The 19947-nt window shown below is 42.2% G+C and overlaps 1 protein-coding gene and 1 non-coding gene across 5 annotated transcripts in view; one reads left to right on the plus strand and one right to left on the minus strand.

Moving 5' to 3' along the window:
- The window catches only part of Ankrd11 (ankyrin repeat domain containing 11), a 181286-nt gene that overhangs the window by 9799 nt on the left and 151540 nt on the right, over nucleotides 1-19947 (plus strand). The gene's annotated exons all lie outside the window — the stretch shown is intronic.
- On the minus strand, nucleotides 16213-16319 carry LOC141417642 (U6 spliceosomal RNA). Its single transcript, XR_012442293.1, has one exon. It is a non-coding gene; the product is annotated as a U6 spliceosomal RNA (small nuclear RNA).

Here is a 19947-nt window from a genome sequence, read left to right on the forward strand (position 1 = left end):
ATCTCTCTGACTCATTTTCTACTTTACTTTCCACTTTTGTATTTGTGTGTGTGGTTCTGGGGATTGAACCCAGGGCCTTGCAGATTCTAGGCAAGTTCTCTACCACTTGGGCTGTGACCCCAGCCCTTTTATTTTTGAGACAGGGTCTCTCTGCTACCTTTGCCCAGGCTGGCCTTGAACTCAAGATTCTCCTGCCTCTGCCTCCCAACTAGCTGTGATTAGCTTCCTTTTCTACTTTTATGGACTCATGTGATTATATTGGACCCACGTGGATAATCCACATTACTCCCGCATCTACTGATGAGTAACCTTAATTATCTTTTCCATGTAATCTAAAGTACTTGTAGGTTCCAGGGATTAGGATTTTGGTCTTTGGGGCATTCTTCTGCCTCCCACTTTGGGACCCCCATCTTCACAGTAGCTCTTGTGCAGCTGGCTCTGATGCTTTTTGTCTGTTCATCAGAATCCACTTGCTCAATAGAGTGTGGCATTATGGGGGTTACTGAACAAGCTGATAATACTAGTCCTGGACAAGGTTTTTAGAAGTACAGAAATGTTGGAAAAAGTCCATTATGTTCTTCATCTTGGTTCCCTTGATGTTAACATAGTAGTGCTGATTGTCAAAGCTAAGAAATTAACATTGTACATTACTGTTAACCAAACCTTAGACTTTATAGGAATTCCATCAGTTTGCTTCTAATCTTTTAGTTGTTCCAGGATTCCAGACAGGATCCCACATTGCATTCAGTGGTTGTAGCTCCTTCCTCCTTCCTGTGTAACAGTTTCCTAGTCTTTGCTTGATGTTTAACTGAGAACTTTGAAGAATGTCATGTAATTTTTTTTGTTGTTGTTGTATTGGAGTTTGAATTTTGCCTAGTACTTTCCAGACAGGTGCTCTACCATTTGAGCATGCTTCAAGTCCTTTTTATTTTATTTTATATTTTTGTGGTACTGGGGTTTGAACTCAGGGCCTACACCTCGAGCCACTCCACCAGCCCCTTTTTGTGATGGGTATTTTCTGAGACAAAGTCTCTCTTGAACTGTTTTTCCTGGGCTGACTTTGACCACAGATCCTCCTGATCTCTGCTCCTGAGTAGCTAGGATTACAGGCATGAGCCACTGGTGTTTGGCCCTTTTCACTTTTTTTATTCAGTTAGTCCATAACTGAATAAAAAAATTTCAAGATAGGGTCTTGAAATTTTATACGGGATTGGCCTCAGTATCAGCCCACAATTCTCCTACCTATGACTCCTGAGGCTAAAGGTACAGGTCACCATACCTGGTTTGTTGGTTGAAATGGGGTTTTGATAACTTTGTGCTCAGACTGTCCTTGAACCATGATCCTCCCAATATCCGCCTGCTGACTAACTAGGACAATAAGAGTGTGCCACCATACTCAATGCAATTTGTGGTTTTTATGTCTTTGTAACCATTTATGCATCTGGCATAGTTGTAAAGCACTGTGTGGCTGACTTCTGGCTTACCTGATGGCTTTTCCAAATGTAGCCCTCTTTCTAGTGAAGGAACAGCTTTGTGTCTTTTCAACTAAAATGAATTAGATGTTTTTGGAGGGAAATTCCAAAAGACTAGGCATTGTAGCTTTCCCCATGTTGCACTGATTTAGTCAACAAGTGTTGATTAGCTGCTCCCTGTGTGCAGGGCTGTGTTGTTGCAGGACACAAAGATGATATGGACACAGTCATACTTTGTGATAGGGCAAAGTTGATTAAAACATGAGGTTATGGACTATATCCCATGGAAAACAGGAGATCCAAGGAGAGAAAACATTTCTGACACTACAGTGGGGCAATTGAGTGGAAGAAATGTGGCTTACTTAGTGTGTTTTTGTGGAATGTTGCTATGCACAAATCAGGATAAGTCTATCTTAGACCCTAGAAGGGCTGTAGAGAAAGGCTGAGAAGCAGGGATGGAAAACATCAGTTCAACCTGTTTGAAGTGAAAACTTCTCAAAGACATGGTAGCAGGTAAAGCTAGAAGACCAGAATAGAATTGGACTTTAGCGCCTGGGATGACAAGGGGGAGATGGTATGGTAGGGCAGTCCAGATGAAAGTGAGTGAGCAGTGAGCACATAGACTTTGGAGGCTTTATTGCCTAAATTTTTGAGAACTGTATTGAGAACACAGTCAGAGCCTGCTAAGGATTTGGCTCCTGGCAGGAAAGGATGTGAATGTAAGGTCACAGCTTTGTTTTCCTTGTTCTTGCACCCCTAACATCTTCTACTTTTAGTTGAACATCGTGTTCAAAAGGTGTGTTACCAGAAATAGTATTATAGAAAGTAGAGATGCCATTTCCTAGAGAAGAAATATAAACAACCCGTTAAAAGTAGATGATGAACTTTAAACTTTGTTGTAGGAATAATACTTGCATTCAAATGAATGACAGGAATATTTGGCCTTATGGTGGCCAAAGAGAACAGTGCACCTAATGGAACCCAGTGGCCCCAAGCCAGTGAAGAGGGACATCTCAGGCAAGTCACTAAGGTGAAGGTCAAGGATGCTTCACCATGAGCATAGCAGTATGGACTGTGAGATCCTCCTGAGAGGGCCTGGAGAATCTTTTTTTAAAAATTTTTATTTTATTCATATGTGCATACAATGTTTGGGTCATTTCTCCCCCCTTCCCCTACCCCCTCCCAACCCCCCCCCCCGTCGCCCCCTCCCTCTCCCCCCCCTTATCTCTAATTTTGCCCTTATCTCTAATTTTGTTGTAGAGAGTATAAGCAATAATAGGAAGAACCAAGGGTTTTTGCTGGTTGAGATAAGGATAGCTATACAGGGAGTTGACTTGCATTGCTTTCCTGTGCATGTGTGTAACCTTCTAGGTTAATTCTTCTTAATCTAACCTTTTCTCTAGTTCCTGGTCCCTTTCTCCTATTGGCCTCAGTTGCTTTTAAGGTATCTGCTTTAGTTTCTCTGTGTCGAGGGCAACAAATGCTAGCTAATTTTTTAGGTGTCTGACCTATCCTCACACCTCCCTTGTGTGCTCTCGCTTTATCATGTGATCAAAGTCCAATCCCCTTGTTGTGTTTGCCTTTGATCTAATGTCCCCATATGAGGGAGAACATAGGATTTTTGGTCTTTTGGGCCAGGCTAACCTCACTCAGAATGATGTTCTCCAATTCTATCCATTTACCTGCGAATGATAACATTTCGTTCTTCTTCATGGCTGCATAAAATTCCATTGTGTATGAATACCACATTTTCTTAATCCATTCGTCAGTGGTGGGGCATCTTGGTTGTTTCCGTAACTTGGCTATTGTGAATAGTGCTGCAATAAACATGGGTGTGCAGGTGCCTCTGGAGTAACCTGTGTCACATTCTTTTGGGTATATCCCCAAGAGTGGTATTGCTGGATCATATGGTAGATCTATGTTTAGCTTTTTAAGAAGCCTCCAAATTTTTTTCCAGTGGTTGTACTAGTTTACATTCCCACCAGCAGTGTAAGAGGGTTCCTACCCCCGCCCCCCATCCTCGCCAACACCTGTTGTTAGTGGTGTTGCTAATGATGGCTATTCTAACAAGGGTGAGGTGGAATCTTAGTGTGCTTTTATTTTGCATTTCCTTTATTGCTAGGAATGGTGAGCATTTTTTCATGTGTTTTTTGGCCATTTGAATTTCTTCTTTAGAAAAAGTTCTGTTTAGTTCACTTGCCTATTTCTTTATTGGTTCATCTGGAGAATCTTGAAATGGGGAGCAGACTTTTAAAATGGTCTGTGTGACAGGCAAGATGTGAAGACTTAGTGGTGTTTGTTAATAGGTATTTATAAGAAATTTGAAAACAGTGTGAATTGGTTCATAGTGGAGGTAATGGGGCAAGCAAATTATGAGGCCAGTATTATAAAATACAGGACAGAGAAGATGGAAGAGAAAGAGGAGACTGGAGCAGGATCCAGGTGCTATTTATTTTTGTGCCTACTGTATGCCTTGTAGATTCTTGACAGATAAGAGTATCTCTGGTGTCCTGGAGCTTACAGTCTGGAGGGAGAAGTGGGTAGGCTCAGTTCATGAAAGGAAACAGTTGTCCAGAGAAGTCTGTTGGGCAGAGGCCAGAATGCCTTGAAATGGTCAGATAGGTCCCCAGTGCTCTGTACAGTTCTGTAGAGGATTAGTGTGAGCAGCTCTTCCGTCCAAGACAGTCTGGTATTTGCCCTTGAGTTTTATGAAGGCCAGTATAAAATATAGCCCATGGTGGTAGTTTATAGGTGTGTATAAGGAAGAGGTTAGAGATTTGGGGAGGCTGCAGGAGGCAGAATAAAAGGAAGAGTAGAGATTCTGTGTTAGGTTCATCTTGGTCTTGCCTTTTTTTTTTTTTTTTCCCCCCCTTTTTGGAGACAAGGCCTTGTATAGTCCATGTTAGACACAAATTCTCCATCCTCCTGTCTCAGTCTGCTAAGTTCTGGAATTACAGGCATCCCCCACTTTGCCCAGTTCAGATTTGCTTTTGTTTTATCTCCTGTAGTTCTATACTCATATCAGTAGGTATGTAGCTAATATTTGACTGAAAAAAGTTACAATTTTAGAAAAAGGCTTATGGTCTAAGAAAGCAGTAATAACTGGAGGAAATACTTAAGAAACATTTAATATATTAAACCTGTGCCAAGCTTACTAACTAGTGTAAAAACATTTCCTGAGTTGCTGCAAGTCAGTAGAATGTATCTCAAGAACTTTGGCCTGTGGTCCATCTGAGTGTGGTGCCAAAGTAGCATTTGTTTTTTGTTTTTTTAGTGGTATTGGGTTTGAACTCAGGGCTTCTTGCTTTGCTAGGCAGACACTCTACCACTTTAGCCACTCCACCAGTACCTAAAGTAGCATTTAGGGCCTTTGGCTTGGGAGCCTTTGGTGGGTGACTCTCTTAGCCATACTGTTCTTGTCAGGGCCTTGAGTCTTGGAGGGCCTTGAGTCTTAGTTAGCCTAATTGCAGGTGCAGAAATAAAGGAGAGCAGTAATATAGCTGTCCACTCCTTATTCAAGGGAGATATGTTTCAAGACCCCCAATGAACACTTGAAACCATGGATAGTACTGAACTACATATTTGCTGTGTATTTTTCTTTTTTTTTCGGTACTGGGCCTTGAACTCGGCCTACACCACTCTACCAGCCCTTTTCTGTGATGAGATTTTTTGAGATAGGGTCTTGTGAATTATTTCCCCGGGCTGGCTTCAAACCTCGATGGTCCTGAGTAGCTAGGATTACAGACGTGAGCCACTGGCACCCAGCTGCTGTGTATTTTTTAATTGAAAACTTTAACCTTTTCACTGAGTGGAAGCACTTATGGCTTCTCTTCAGCATATCTGGATTGCCAGCGTCACTATTTGTGGGCTTTGGGATAAGGGTGTTGTTTTTTTGGTTTTTTTTTGAAACAAGCTACACAATGCACAAGCATTGTGACACTAAGTGACTAATGGACCAAGGATGATTCACCTCCCAGACAGGCAGGAATGGCACACAATTTAAAACTTACTGTTTATTTCTGGACTTTTCCATTTAATAGTTTCAGGCTTCGGGTAAGAGGGAATGCCTGTAAATGTTTTGGGCAGTCTGACATTGTGCAGAGTCAGGTGCACTTGAAGGGGTGCTGTGTGCTACACTCAGTTTCTTGTACTGCGGTTTGAACTCAGGACCTCACGTTTGTTAGGCAGGTGCTCTTACTGCTTGAGCCGCTCTGCCAGCCCTGCTTAATTTTTTTATTCTTAACGTTTTTGATTTTTCTTTTTAATTTAAAAAAAATTAGCATAAATTGTTGCCAAAGGTTCATTGTGGTATTTACAACATGCATATAATGTGCTTTAACCAAATTTACCCCACCTATACTCTTTCTTAACAACACCCCCCCCCCCAGCTTTTTAACAGTTTTTGGATGGGTTTTATTGTGGTATTCTCTGAGTTTTGTTTTGTTTTTTTTTTTTAAATAGTTCTGGGGTTTGAATTCAGGGATTCCTGCTTGCTAGGCAGGCGCTCTACCATTTGAGCTTCATTGCACTGTTATTCTTTGTGTTTATTTTTATTTATACTTTTCATAGTTCTAGTCCTTGTGCTATTAACCCTTGCCTCACATTTTGCTTTTTCAGGGGGACTGTTTCTTGACAGAGAATTTGCTTTTACAATTTTTTTTTTTCCATTGTTGTGGTGTTACTCAATTACTGTTCCCTTCTCATTTATTAGACTGAATTGTATTTAGAGCTGCAGAGCAGTGCTCTCTTGATCCATATTGGGTGACCTGCATCCTTGATTCAGGAGAGCACTGATACCTGGTGATGAAGAGCCCTGGCAGTAGGCTGTTTTGGTTGGCCTTTCCTTCCTGACCCACAGCTGGCTCCTTCTTTGTCTGTTGTCCAGGGGTACTTTTGAAGGCTATGCTTTCAGTGAATCAAGCTAAATAGAAATACTTTAAAATCAATGGAGTAGCTGGGTGCTGGTGGCTCACACCTGTAATCCTAGCTACTTGGGAGGCTGAGATTGAGAGGATCAAGTTTAAGGCCAGTCTGAGCAAACAGTTTGTGAGACTCCCATCTCCAAAATAACCAGAGCAAAATGGACTGGAGGTGTGGCTTAAGCAGTAGATCAAGGGTGAAGCCCTGAATTCAAACCCCAATCCCACAAAAACAAAACAAAAAACTCCACAACAACAATTAAAAAAAACAAAACAACAGTGGACTAATCAAAGATTTTTTTTTTTTTTTTTCAAAATGTCTTTCCTGGATGGTTAGAGTGAAGGGAAACAATCTGCCTCCCACCCTCAAATGCTGCTCTGAGACTGAAGTTGTCTCAAACCTAAAAACATGGTAGAACATTAAATAGCAGGGACAAGGTACTGCATTCTAGAATTACTGTTCCAAGCTTCACCTTGTTTTGAAAATGGCACCCCTACCTCCAGGAGGAGGTAGAAGTAGGTTGTGGATGTGAAAAGGGAGGGGAGAGATTTGCAGCAAATGGATTAACAGTAATATGTTTGTTCTGTAGATAGCCTGGCATGAGGATGTTACTTCTAGCCCATAGCTCAGTTTTTTCATTTTTATTTTTTGGTGAACTGGGGATTGAACCTCAGGGCTTCACCCCTACGGAAGCAGGTGCTCTACTGCTTGAGCCACACCGCCAGTCCAATTTTTTTGCTCTGGTTATTTTGGAGATGAGGGTCTCACAAACTATTTGGCTGGACTGGCCTAGAACCTTGATCCTTCTGGTCTCAAGCTTCCCAAGTAGTTAGAATTACAGGCGTGAGCCACTGGCACCCAGCTGAGGTTAACTCCTTTCCCCCCCTCCCTTCCTACACTGGGGTTTGAACTCAGGGCCTACACCTTGAGTCACTGCACCAACCCTTTTTTGTGATGGGTTTGTTTTGAGAGAGGGTCTTGTGAACTGTTTGCTCTGGCTGGCTTTGACTTGCGATCCTCTTGATCTCTGCCTCCTGAGTAGCTAGGATTATAGATGTGAGCCACCAGCCCTGTTCTGAGGCTAACTTCTGAGTAGACTAACCCATCCCCCACTTGGTGCTGGGTATTGAACTCAGGGCCTCACACATGCTGAGCATGTTCTCTCCCAGTGAGCTACACCTGGGCCCTGTGAGTAGATTCTTATAGGATGGCTCCCCCTCTGCCAGTAGCTGCCTCATCTGGATCTTATACCACACTTGCATGCTCTAGCATGTCACTGATAGGTGCAGTGTGGGTAAGATTGTGGCTTTAGGTTTCATTCCCATATAGGCCTGTTTCTCAAATGTGATTAGGTAATAGAAATACCCTAGAATGTAAAACTCCAGTTATAAATGTTAGTTTGTGATGTTTTCTGCCTACTCCTTGTTTCACAAGCTTTGTTTAATAAGGAAGTTAACTAACGAGGCACAACTCAGGCTCAGAGTGGTGTTCAGGGTGAGGTTGGCAAATTTTCCCAGCACGCTTACTGGGGGCGTACTCTGGTGCCTCCCTCTGAAGCCTTGTTGCCATGTCTTGACTCCACCTGTGCTTCTTTTTTCACATCTGCCCTTGAGACTATCAGTTTGTGTGTATCCACCGATAATGTAAAAGGTAAACAAAGCCTGATGTTGTAGCTCATGCCTGTAAATCTCAGTTCTAGGCATTGAGGCAGGAAGATGGTGAGTTTGAGGCCAGCCCGGGCAAAGTTAGTGAGACCCTATTTCAGAAACAAAATACTCAAAAAAGGACTAGGGGCATAGCTCAAGTGGTAGAATGCTTAACCTAGTGTGTGGGAGTGGGTGCTGGATTCAGTCCCCAGTGGGATTGAACAGAAATGTAGAAGGTAAAAATTTCATGAGTCTACCCAACAGAATTTACTACATAAGCAAGCATCAAGTGCTGATTGATCTAGGGAAGTGGCTTTTAAGGCTGCTTTAAATAGCCCTCAGTTTTATTAAAAGTTATTCCTAAGTAATAAAGTATTTTTATATCAAGCTACATTGATTCTGTACAGGAGATAAATCTCCCTGTAATTAATGATCTTCTGGTGGCATTACCTTTTCCTAAGGCTAACTAACTGTCTGCCACCTAGACTTGAGGACTGTGATTCTAAAGGACTGGGTTGGGCTTGTGTCCTGACTTGTTACTGCTCTGGGAGAAGGGAACCCACTGCTCATGCAGTTACCAAAAGTGTGTGGTTATTTAATTCTTAAACAGGTGGCAAGCCCAGAAGATCCAAGTCCGTCTGTCCTGCCTTTCTGCCTGCCTGCCTTTCTGCCTGCCTGCCTGCCTGCCTGCCTTCCTGCCTTCCTGCCTGCCTGCCTGCCTGCCTTCCTGCCTGCCTGCCTGCCTTCCTTCCTTCCTTCCTTCCTTCCTTCCTTCCTTCCTCCCTCCCTCCCTCCCTCCCTCCCTCCCTCCCTCTCTCCCTCCCTGCCTGCCTGCCTTCCTTCCTTTCTTCCTGCCTTCCTTCCTTTTTTATTTTTTTCCCAATTTCAGCTTCTTTATGGCCCATCTTTGAAAAATGTTGTTTTAATTAAGGTTTCATTTTGGCACACGATCATAATCCTAGCACTTGAGATGCTGAGGCAGGAGGATTGTGAGTTCAAGTTCATCTTAGGCTACATTACGAGAATTGGTGAGATGTCCCTCCTTAATGTTAAGTTGTGGGATTAAGGGGTTTTCATTATGCATGAAGACTTGTTTGTGAGAAACCCCAGTGAGCCCTGCTACAAGGACAGTTTGCATTTGTTGCAGGAGAGCTGCTCTCCACCAAGGAGAGGAGGAGAGTTTGAAGTGCGAAGACAGTTTCGTGCTGGCTGACATTTGTATACTGCTTAGTTGCTTATACAAGAAGGATGTCCAGATTGCTTTTTGGGGCAATTGGTGTGAGACATCCATGCTCTCTGGGTGCTAACTCAGGCGGCTGGGGGAGAATGTGTGGTATAGAAACTGTAGGATGGTTAACAGTCTTTCTTTAAAGTAGGATGCTTTATATAGATTTGAGGAATTTTGAAAGGAAAATGAACTTCAGCAGTTTCCTTTTCTTGATCTTTCAGTTTTTGTCTGTCTTTCCTTTTCATTGGTGCACTCATGATGTATGTTAGGGTGACTGTTCGTATATTCCTGGTTCTCAGACCCTGGCTGTAACAGTGGGTCATCAAGACCACAGAGAGTGTTTCTCTGCTGTGCTGGCTAGCCTGGAAGGGCCTGCTTGTGCCTCTACTTCCCAAGTCCAGTCCAGGCAGGCTTAGCCACATTGGCTGTACCCTGGCCTTTGTGTATTAAAAGGAGACTCTGCTTGAACTATTCTTGAAAAAACAAAAGCACAAAATTTGTTTATTAAGCTCTCCTCACATTAGGTTGTTTTTTCCTTTTTTGTTTATCTCATTTTTTTGGGGGGGTGGGTTCTCTCAAAGTAATAAGTAATAAGTAAAGGATAACATACCAAGAAATAAATATTAGGTCTAATTTTAAAATTTGTCAGTCCTATTTACTGTTTCCAGAGCTGTCTTACTGTGACCTGTTTTCCCACAAAGCCCGGTCATATCCAGAGATGTCCATTATCATTGCTCGGAAAATTTGAAAATTTGAAGAGATGAACAGAGAATGATGACTTGGTTAAATAGTCCCAAACTTTCTTCAAGGCTCTGACATCTAGCAAGGTCACATTTCAAGTGTGTTGAAGAAGAAAGATAATGGCTTTGGCACAGCATCCTTGCTCTTCATTCTCCTTCTCCAGAAAGGTCTAGTCATGTGTCATGCTCATATCTAAGCACTTTATACCAGACATGTAGTTCAGTGAAGAGGCATCTTTAGGTGTAGCAGGAAGAGGCTAGTTAAGAAAGGTGATGTCAGATACTAGAACTGTAGGGCCCCCTTCAACTATTCTTTATAGATTTGGGGGCTGTCACCTTGATCTGTAGTCATAAAGTTTTTCTCCCTTTTAAAATATTTATTGTGAAATGTTTATTGTGGTACATAAAAATTACCATTTTAAGAACTTTTTTTGTCTTTTTTTTGGGTGGTGTTGGGGATTGAACCCAAGGCCTTGTGCATGCTAGGGAAGCTCTCTACCACTAAACTATACCCAGCCCTTTGACCAGTTGGTTTTTTGTTTTTTTTTTTTTTTAAATTTGGTGGTGGCATTTGAAATAGGGTCTTGCTATGTAGTCCACATTGGCCCCAAATTCACAATTCTGCCTTTTGGCCTCCCAAGTGCTGGGATTACAGGTGTGCTTGACAATGCTTAAATGAATTTTTTTTTTCTGAGACAGTCTTGATGTTTAGCCTAGGACCTTGAACTCGAGATCCTCTTGCTTCACCTTTCAAGTGCCAGGCAGACATCACCATACCTGGCTCCTTTTACCAGTTTATAAATGCTGAGCTCAGTGGCATTAAGTACATGATTCTGTGACCATTAACACTATCTATTTCCAGAGCCTTTTAGCCACACAGAAACCCTGTAGCCATTAAACTGCAGTTCCCCACTTTTGACTCCCCAACCCCAGTGACCACTGTTTTACTTCTTGTCTCTGAAGTTTATACTCTAGGTACCTCATATAAGAATCATACCATGTTCTTTTCATCTGGCTGGTTTCACCTGTCATAATGTTTTCAAGTTTCATCTGTGTTAGAGTATGTGTTAGTGTCCCCCACTTAACCATGTGATTAAGCTTGAAGCATTTATGAGATATTCTTATCAGATGTTTAATCCGAGTATGTATTAATGACCATATACAGTAGGAAAACTGATTGGGTCCTGGTTTGGAGGTAGAGAACAAAAACAACTTTAAAAAAGTGTTTGGGAACACTAGGGCACTTAAACTGGATATCAGATGATATTTACAGGTTTTGTTAATTTGCTCAGGCATGATAATGATTTTGTGGTTATTTTAGGGTATTGTTCTGTTTTTAGGAAGTGTTTGCTGAAGCAAGGTGTGATGACAGCCACACTTAAGTGCATCAGCAAAACATAGAAATGAGGCACAGTGCAAATACTTGAGTTTAGGTGAAGGTTAGCTCATGTACATCATGTCAGTCTTTCACCTTCTCTGTGTTTGACATTTTAGTAATGAAGATATTGGGGAAATACTTTGATGCTTTTATTCTTTATCTCTGAGATGTAAATTTAGCAAGTTAAGCTAATTTTGTCTTACGATTCCTAAGACCAAGGTGAGACCAGAGAGGGCTTTTCTCATGGTGTTGCCTAGACACTTTGCTTCATTTGTAGATGCTCATGGGACAGGTTTCCACCCCGTCCCCTGTTCACCCCAACCTTAATGAGCTTTGTGCATTACAGCTTGTCACCAAATCTTGTGATCTTGTCTGTGTATGTCTGTAAACTGTTCTGTGTGTTTTGCATTTTGTGATATTGTAAGATGAGACTGCCAGAGTGATTCTGAAGTCAGAAGGATGTCTATCTTTTCTACACTTCAGCTCTGGATTTAAAAGAGCCAGATCACAGGGCAGCAAGGAGAGGATCTGTAGTTTGGGTCATTATAGGGAATACAGTGAGTTAAAAACATGGTAGAGGCCAGGGATGCAGCTCAGACCTAGAGTACTTGCCTAGCATGCGCAAGGCTCAGGGTTCAGTACCCAGTACCTGAAACAAATGAAAAGCAAAAAACCGTTTTGAGTGTATATGTTAAGTGGTTTACTTCTGATTTTATTACTGTTATTTTATTATTGGGTTCGTTTTTACTAAGTAAGGAATTTCACTATTAAAAATCTTGGAGTTTGGTGGGGATTATTTTGAGATCAAATGGGAAAACAAGTTTATCTTCTGAGGGCTCTTAAGACTACATGCTGATTTAGTAGATTCTATTGTGATGACTAAAATTTTATATTCTGTTATTTACAGAGTTTAATTTTCTTTTTCTTTTATCCTTGCACTTTTTTTGGGTTGTACTGGGATTTGAACTCAGGACCTCGCACTTGCTAGATATGTGTGCTACCACTTGAGCCACTCCCCCAGCCCTTTCTTGGGTTGGATGTTTTTGAGATAGTGAACCTCAATCCTCCTGATCTCTGCTTCCTGAGTAGCTAGGATTACAGGTGTGAACCACTGGCATCCAGTGCACTTTCTGTTTTGGAGAAGTCTTTGCTACTGATCCCCAGCCTTCCAGAACCTTGTAGGGGTGGATCTTTTGTGTGGAAGGGTATGTATATATGAGGTTGTTGACATAAGTGGTAGATGTGCACCATTCTGTACCTTGTTTTTCTTACTTTTTTCTTGGAATTTATTTTGTTAATATGGAGCTGCTTTTATCGTAACATGAGTGTGTTTGACAGCTTGGCTTAACTTGTCTGTGGCTGATGGACATTTACTTGTTTCCACTGTTTTACTGTGACATGATAATGTCCTTTGCATATGCTTGTATAAGTGTAAGTTACATTCTTAGAATTGCTGGGGCAAGGGTTATAGGTATTTAAAATTCTGGTTTTGTCAGATTGCTTTCAGTCATGGTTGTATTGGCTCATACACTTACCAATAATCTGTGAAGACTTTTTTTTTTTTTTTTTTTGTGGGACTGAGGTTTGAACTCAGGGCTTCATGCTTGCAAAGCAGGCACACTGCTTGAGCCACACCTCAGCCCTTGGTCTGGTTATTTTGGAGATGGGGGTCTCCTGAACTATTTGGGCTGGCCTGGAATTGTGGTTCTCTCAATCTCAGTCTCCCAAGTAGCTAGAATTACAGATGTGAGTCACTGGTGTCCAGCTTTGTGTTTTTTCTTTTTGGAGGGGGGGCTGTACTAGGATTTGAACTCAAGGCCTCAGGCTTGTTAGGTAGGTGCTGTACCACTTGAGCCACTCCTCCAGCCCATGATTTGTTTTTTAAGATTCTTTGTGTCTCTGTGTTCTACTTGTCTTGGAAGGTCATTTTTGACATCAAAGGATGACAATTAGTTTTCCTTCTTGAGGATGAAAGGCTTCTCAGAATGAGGGGCTGTTGTATGGTGGATGTTTGGACTTTGTAGAGGTTCTGTTTCTGTATAAAAAATGCTGACAAAGTTCTTGGTTGAAAAGTTGATGCTATTAACACTTGTCATGAATTTAGCTTGCCACTATGCAGAGTAGCAGCTGACAAAGAATAGGTGAGCATAAACATTGTGTGTGGGATGATCCTCTTTTCTTGGTTTCATTCAACTTTAAAACCATTGTATGTGTTCTCACTAAAGGTGTTTGGGTCTGGAGAAAGGAGAAGGTGGCTCTTGGACAGTCCTCTCTGAAGTTAATGGAATTTCCAGAAGTCCACATGGATTTGGGAGAGAAATAGGGAGCTTGAGAGAGGATGGCAGCCTTGTGCTTCTGTGAGGAGTGGGCCATGGCCAGCTCTAGCCTTTTCAGCTTGTGCACTGACTGGCAGATGGTCATGGGGGCAGTGGTGGGAACATGGTACTAGGGTCTCTTTCTGAAAGAAATCATCAGTGGTTGGCTTTTGGGGGAGGCTAATCACTATGGCTTATGGTCTCTGCATCTGTTACTGCTGGGTTAGGAAGCCTTGCTTGGCTGAGTCAGGAGGGCGTTGCAGCCTGGCCCTGCTGGTCAGAGGCAGGTGTGGTAGTTGGATCTGCCTGTCTGGTCCTGATGCCTTTCCTAGTATGGCCAGGTTTTGATTTGTATTTCCTCTTGTTGACATATGAATTACATTGTTAAAAAGCATTCACTTTAACATTTTATAAATGACCTAGAATTAGAGGGTGCTCTGAGGTATTAACATTCTTCCAGTTAAGAGTTCTGATTCTGTCTGATGGGGAAGTATAACCATATTGTTGTTAAGGCTGTGACAAGAATTAGCTTTAGCATGTTGAAAATGGGGGACTTTTCAGTTTGATTCCATTTTTTGTGATGAGTTGATGCACCTGAGTTGAATTTTTAATGTGGCATTTTGATGTGAGAATGAAATTTTTTTCATTCCCATAATTTTTGTATTTTCACCCTTTCCATCATTGTTTTACTCAGTTATGTTTATGTTCCTTACTCTTCAAACTTCTGTGGACCTTTCTTGCTCTATGTAGATATTAAAGCAGGCAAAATTTTGATTTGTTTATAATTGTATCATTTATTGACTTGCTCTTGTGCTATTTCTCAGTTTAAAAGTGGGACTACTAACATTCTCCCCTCCCCTCCCCCCTCCCCTCCCCTCTCCTTCCCTCCCCTCTCCTTCCCTCCCCTCCCCTCCCCCCTCCCCTCCCCTTTCTGCACTGGGATTTGAACTCAGGGTCTCATGCTACCACTTGAGACACTCTGCCAGAGCCTAACAATCCCTTAATGCTAGTGTTTATCATAAAGTAATTTCAGACTTCTGATGTGAACATAATAAATGTTTAGAATTTAAGTAAAAATGACTGTTTTGTATGGGTGGTCAGTAAATAATTACTATTAATGTTAATTATATAGATGTTGCCTACTTAGTAACACTACAGATTTTGACAAAGAACTATATATCATTGTAATAGAGAATAATTTTTATGTAAAACTGGGTGCTTTATAGTTTCTGGTTGCTATAGAAACAGTGGAGTGTGTTAGCAACTGCTAATCGAGTGCTAGGTTACATAGCTTTTATAATGGAGCTTTCTGAGTTGGCAACAGCAGCACAGCTTGAGGGGGGTGGGGCACTGAGTCGTCCTCTTTTCTTATCCCAGTTTGATCACAAGAGCATTAGGACCTGGAGTTTTCTCTCTCCACCTTAAGTGCGTATGGGCTTCTGTCCTCTAGTTTGCTCATGGCTTTTCTGTTTACCTGTGAGTTAGTGTGTGTCTCCATTCCTAGTGACAGTCTAAGAACTCTTCAGCCTTTTTTTGGTTATCTCCTACAGAGTGCAGTCAGGAGGGTCTGTTGAAAAATTGCTCCTTGAATGACTGTTAAAATTTGTTCTGAACTGTGAGAGTGCCCACTGCCAACCATTTTAATTGAGGTCTTTATCTCACTGCACTAGCTGGGGTAGGAAGAGAGGTCAGGAATAGTCTTGCACACTGCCCAGGAGAGATGGGGGACAACTAGCTGACAAAACCAGTGAGCTCGTAATGTGAATTTATGTTCGACGGTCGACATTAGATTTGGAGTTAGAGTTTTTCGAACTATGCTCAGTGAATTTTGGGCCATTGTGCATTGTTCTGAGATTAAAGTTGGTAGTATATTTTAACCTATAAAGCAGCATTCTGTTGAATTTATTAAAAGATGTCTTGAAATATAGTAATTGTTTCAAGCTACAAGGTCAGTTATAAAGAAGTTGATCTCAGCTTGGTTGGCATGATGGGTATCAGCAGTAGGTTATAAAGCATATGTCTTCCTTTGGACCAATTCCTGGGAGAATTGGTGCCCCCCCCTTTGGTTCTGTAACCCCTTGTCATTTGTGTGTGGAAAGTGTCAGCATGAGAGTGAATCACATGATGAATCACAGACATGATAGCTTGAAACAGCACACAATTGTGGTATCATGTCTTCTGTGGGTTGGGAGCCTGAGTGCAGCCTGGCTGGTGCTCTGCTCAGGTCTGGCCAGGTGGCAATTTAGAGGTTTAAGTGGGTTAAGTGGAGAGTAGTCCACTCTTGACATTCTCTCAGGTTATTAACAGGACTGAAGACTCTGTTTTCTTGTTGTCTTTCTCTGATGGCTGCTCTTCCCCGCCATGCCTTCCCCCCCAAGTACTGGGGTTTGAACTCAGGGCCTACACCTTGAGGCACTCTTATAGGCACCTGCCTGAGGGCTGCCATTAGTGAACTTGCAGTATGGCAGCTCACTTCTAAGCCTGCTGCAGTGAGGGTCTTTTTTTTTTTTTTTTTTAATATGGAATGCTTCACAAATTTGTGTGTCATCCTTGTGCAGGGGCCACGCTAATCATCACTGTATTGTTCCAATTTTAGTATATGTGGGTCTGAAGCAAGCACTGCAGTGAGAGTCTTTTGTTCCTGCCAAGAATGAGTCTTAAATAATATAATACAGATATGGGAGTGACATCACAGCAACCTTGCCACCTCCTGTAACCTAACTGTGGAAGACATGTTCCACTGCCTTTGCCATGTTCTGTTGGTCCTGTCACCCTGACTCAAGGGGAGGTGGTGAGACAAGGTGAAGGCACCAAGCAGTGGGGATTGCTGAGATCACCTTTCAGGATTCCCTGGCATGAGGTGCTCTTTAGAACTTTCTTTCCCAGATTCTGACGTGTCAGTCTTGGGCAAGCCTTTCTCTTTTTCTCCCTCTATTTGCACATGCTCTCGGGCCTACTGGGAAAGGTGGGAGAAGAACCGAGACTGATGGTCACAGGTTGGGTGGAAGGAGCTCCTGGACTGCCCTCTCTCTGCCTTTGTGATGTTCACCCCATGCTTCTGCACTGTTTGTGAAGGATGAGATGATGTGGTGGTCCGCAAATCTGGGGGAGGTCTAGCCCTGAGCCTCTTTTTCCTCCTCCATCCTGCAGACAGCAGATTGGCTCTCCCTGTGAATGAGGACAGGCTTGTCACTGTGATCTTTGCTGAAGCTTTTCGCATTTCTGACCTGGGTTACTTTTTTTTTTTGGAGACACAGTTATGTGCCCCAGTCTCCTGAGTGCTGGGGTTACAGGTGTGAACGCCACACCTCCTGAGCCTGGGTTCTGTTGAGCGGGTTGTGCCTTGACTTGTTCTCTTGAGGACGTTGGACAGCACTGGCCATTTGTCATGTTCTTCCTGAGCAGCTTCAGCAGCTAATCAAAGGAACTTGTGCCTTCTTTCCCTCCCTCCCTCCCTCTTTTTTTTTTTTTGGAGATGGGCTCTTACTGTGTAGCCCAGGTTGACCTCAAATTCTAGGTCCTCCTTGCCACTGCCTTCCCAGTGGTGAGATTACTACCTGTGACTTCTGCTTCCTCTTGGTCAGGCTGTCATCCTTGCCTCACAGCGCTCTTTGCCCTCTGGTAATAATTTACTGTTCTTTGTCATAACCTTCTTTTATTTAACTATTTTTTCCAATGTGTGATGCTCTGTATCCTCAAGTATGAAGCACCAGGGTCAGCACCCTCCTGATGGATGTCTGATAAAAGAGTGTCATTTTCCTGGTAAATATTTAAGTGCTTTGCACAGCATAGCCATTAACTGGACTTGAGAAAATGCGGTGTTATTGCGTTCATAACAGTAACCTGTCAGGAGTTTCCTTCCTGCCATTGATGAGTTTATTGTATATGTCTGAGAGGTCCGTTTTTCCTTCCCTCTCCCCACTCCCCTTTCCTTTTTTCCTCCTTCCCTCCCTCCCTGAAATTAAAAGCAGTTTTATAAACCTGTAGCCCTCTCAAGGTTCACTTAGTAATATTTCAGCAGAGAAAGGTGGTTTGTGGGAAGTCTACTGAGCCAGATACCCCTGGTCTGGAGGCCTTGGCATGTGAAACACCTTCCTTCCTTTCCATGTTGCCTGTGTTCACTGTGGTGTTCTTCTTGCAAATGTGTCCAGGATCTCTTAATATTGCATTGACTTTAGAGACACCAACCATAAGGGTACCCTCTGCTGAACTCATGCAGATCCACAAGTATAGGCCCTCCTTGTTTGGAGCATAGAGGTGCAAACTCAGTGTCCTTGATTGCTTCCTGTTCTTCTGTCTTTCTTTCATAGCTGTTGCTACTGTGTCCTAGGTTGGTTTATTTGGCAGCATCCACATCGGCTTCAGCCTTAGAAAAAGAATGAGAAATTGTCTTTGAATCCACAACCCCAAGATGTGCTGTCATATTACGTTTCTGTTCTGATCCCCAAGTGTTCTCAGGAGCATCTTTACAAGCAGTACTTGAACAGTAGGACTGGAGGAGACTCAGATGGGCTTTGCCAGCTCGCCTGTCACAGAGTTTTGTTTTCAGCATGGGCAGTGCTTTATGCCTGGTGAGTGAGGAACACTACTAATTGTAATGAGGTGCTTCCTGGAGGAGAATGACTGTAGCTTACAAAAAACTGAGATAAAAGTAGCATTTGGCAAGACACCATTTCACTGGCTGACCTGGGCAGCAACATGGGTTACTGTGCACGTGGGGGACAAGAACTGATAATTACGTACATAAGACTTGAAATTCTCTGCTAGAGGAGTGTTTGTCTTTTTCCTCTTTTCTGTGAGGTTACGTGTGAATTGACGGTATCTGATTTGGGTAGTGAATTAAATGTACTTTTGACATCTACATGGTACCTTGTTTGTGAAGCTTTACTTATTGTTTAATGCTTTTTTGTGAAGCTTTTTCTTAAGGCCTGTTTGGCTCTTCAGGACATGGTGAGTTCTTGCTGTCTTGTGAAACTCAGTTCATCTGTTTCAGACTTGAATTCCTTAGGAATGTGAGACCACTCCATGATACGAGACTTCAAGTTAGTTGGCTTTTAGGTTTTTCATTCAGCTGCTACTCAAAGGCTGTGATAAGGAAGTTGTTAGAACTTCCAGATAGTTTCTAGTTTGGAGGTTCAACAGCGCTTTTACAAGGTGGACGTGATGGTGTACACTTGTAATCCCAATACTCTGGAGGTTGAGGCAGGAGGATCTCAAGTTTGAGGCCAAGCTGGGCTATATAGTGAGTTTTATAGTGAATGTACTACACAGCAAGACTCTTTCTAAAATGCATAAATAAATAACAAATAAATAATCTTTTTCTGTTTTTGTATTGCAAATGTAGAAGGGAGGGTATTGGTTTCTTTGTTTTCACGTGAATATTTTCTTTTTCTCCCTCCTGAACCTTACGGATTAACTGGTTTCCCCACCTACCTGTGTGGGTTTGGACAGAAACCATCCGTGGCTGCCTGTCCTTAGCTTGGTCACTTCATCCTCTCCTTACACTGACATGCATTTACCTTATACTTGCATAAATATGCTTTCCTGCTGTGTGCTTTCACTGTGTTTCACACAGTGCTCTCCTCTCAGCCTCTTTTCCGTTGGCAGAACTTGTAGATGGGATTGACTCTTAATTTATAAACTATGACCATGGGTGAATCAATTTTTTTTGGTAAATAAGAATTGATATTAGCTGGGTGTGGTGGGGGATATCTTTAATCACAGCTGCACAGGAGGCCTCCGTAGGAGGAACAAGGTCTAAAGCTAGCCCCTGGCAGAAAATGTAAGACCCTACCTAAAAAATAACAAAGCAGGAAAATGGCAGGGGGTGTGGCTGGAGTGATAGAGTGCCTGCCTACCAAGTATGAGATGAGGCCCTGAGTACTACCCCTCCCCCCAAAAAAAAGTAAAAATGTGGCAGCATATAAATTGGGGGTAGTTATTCAGTGGAATAGTTGCAAATCATTCTTCATTTTACTTTGAGCTACTCAAAGGTGGAGGAAAAATGTAAATACTGGTTTAATAATCTTCCATCTGAAGAAAAAATTGAAAAATCTTTTCATTAAAATTAGGTGTTATGAATACTTAATTTATTTTTTTTTGGTAGTACTGGGGTTTGAACTCAGGGTTTTTACACAAGCTGGTCTACTGCTTGAGATATACCTCCAACCATGAATACTTAATTTAATTCTAGCTATTTGGTTTAACAGACTTTGGTATAGAAATATATTTTAATTTTTGCCATTCAC

This window comes from Castor canadensis, chromosome 15 (genome assembly GCF_047511655.1).
Source record: "Castor canadensis chromosome 15, mCasCan1.hap1v2, whole genome shotgun sequence".
In the NCBI taxonomy this organism is placed as follows: Eukaryota; Metazoa; Chordata; class Mammalia; order Rodentia; family Castoridae; genus Castor; species Castor canadensis.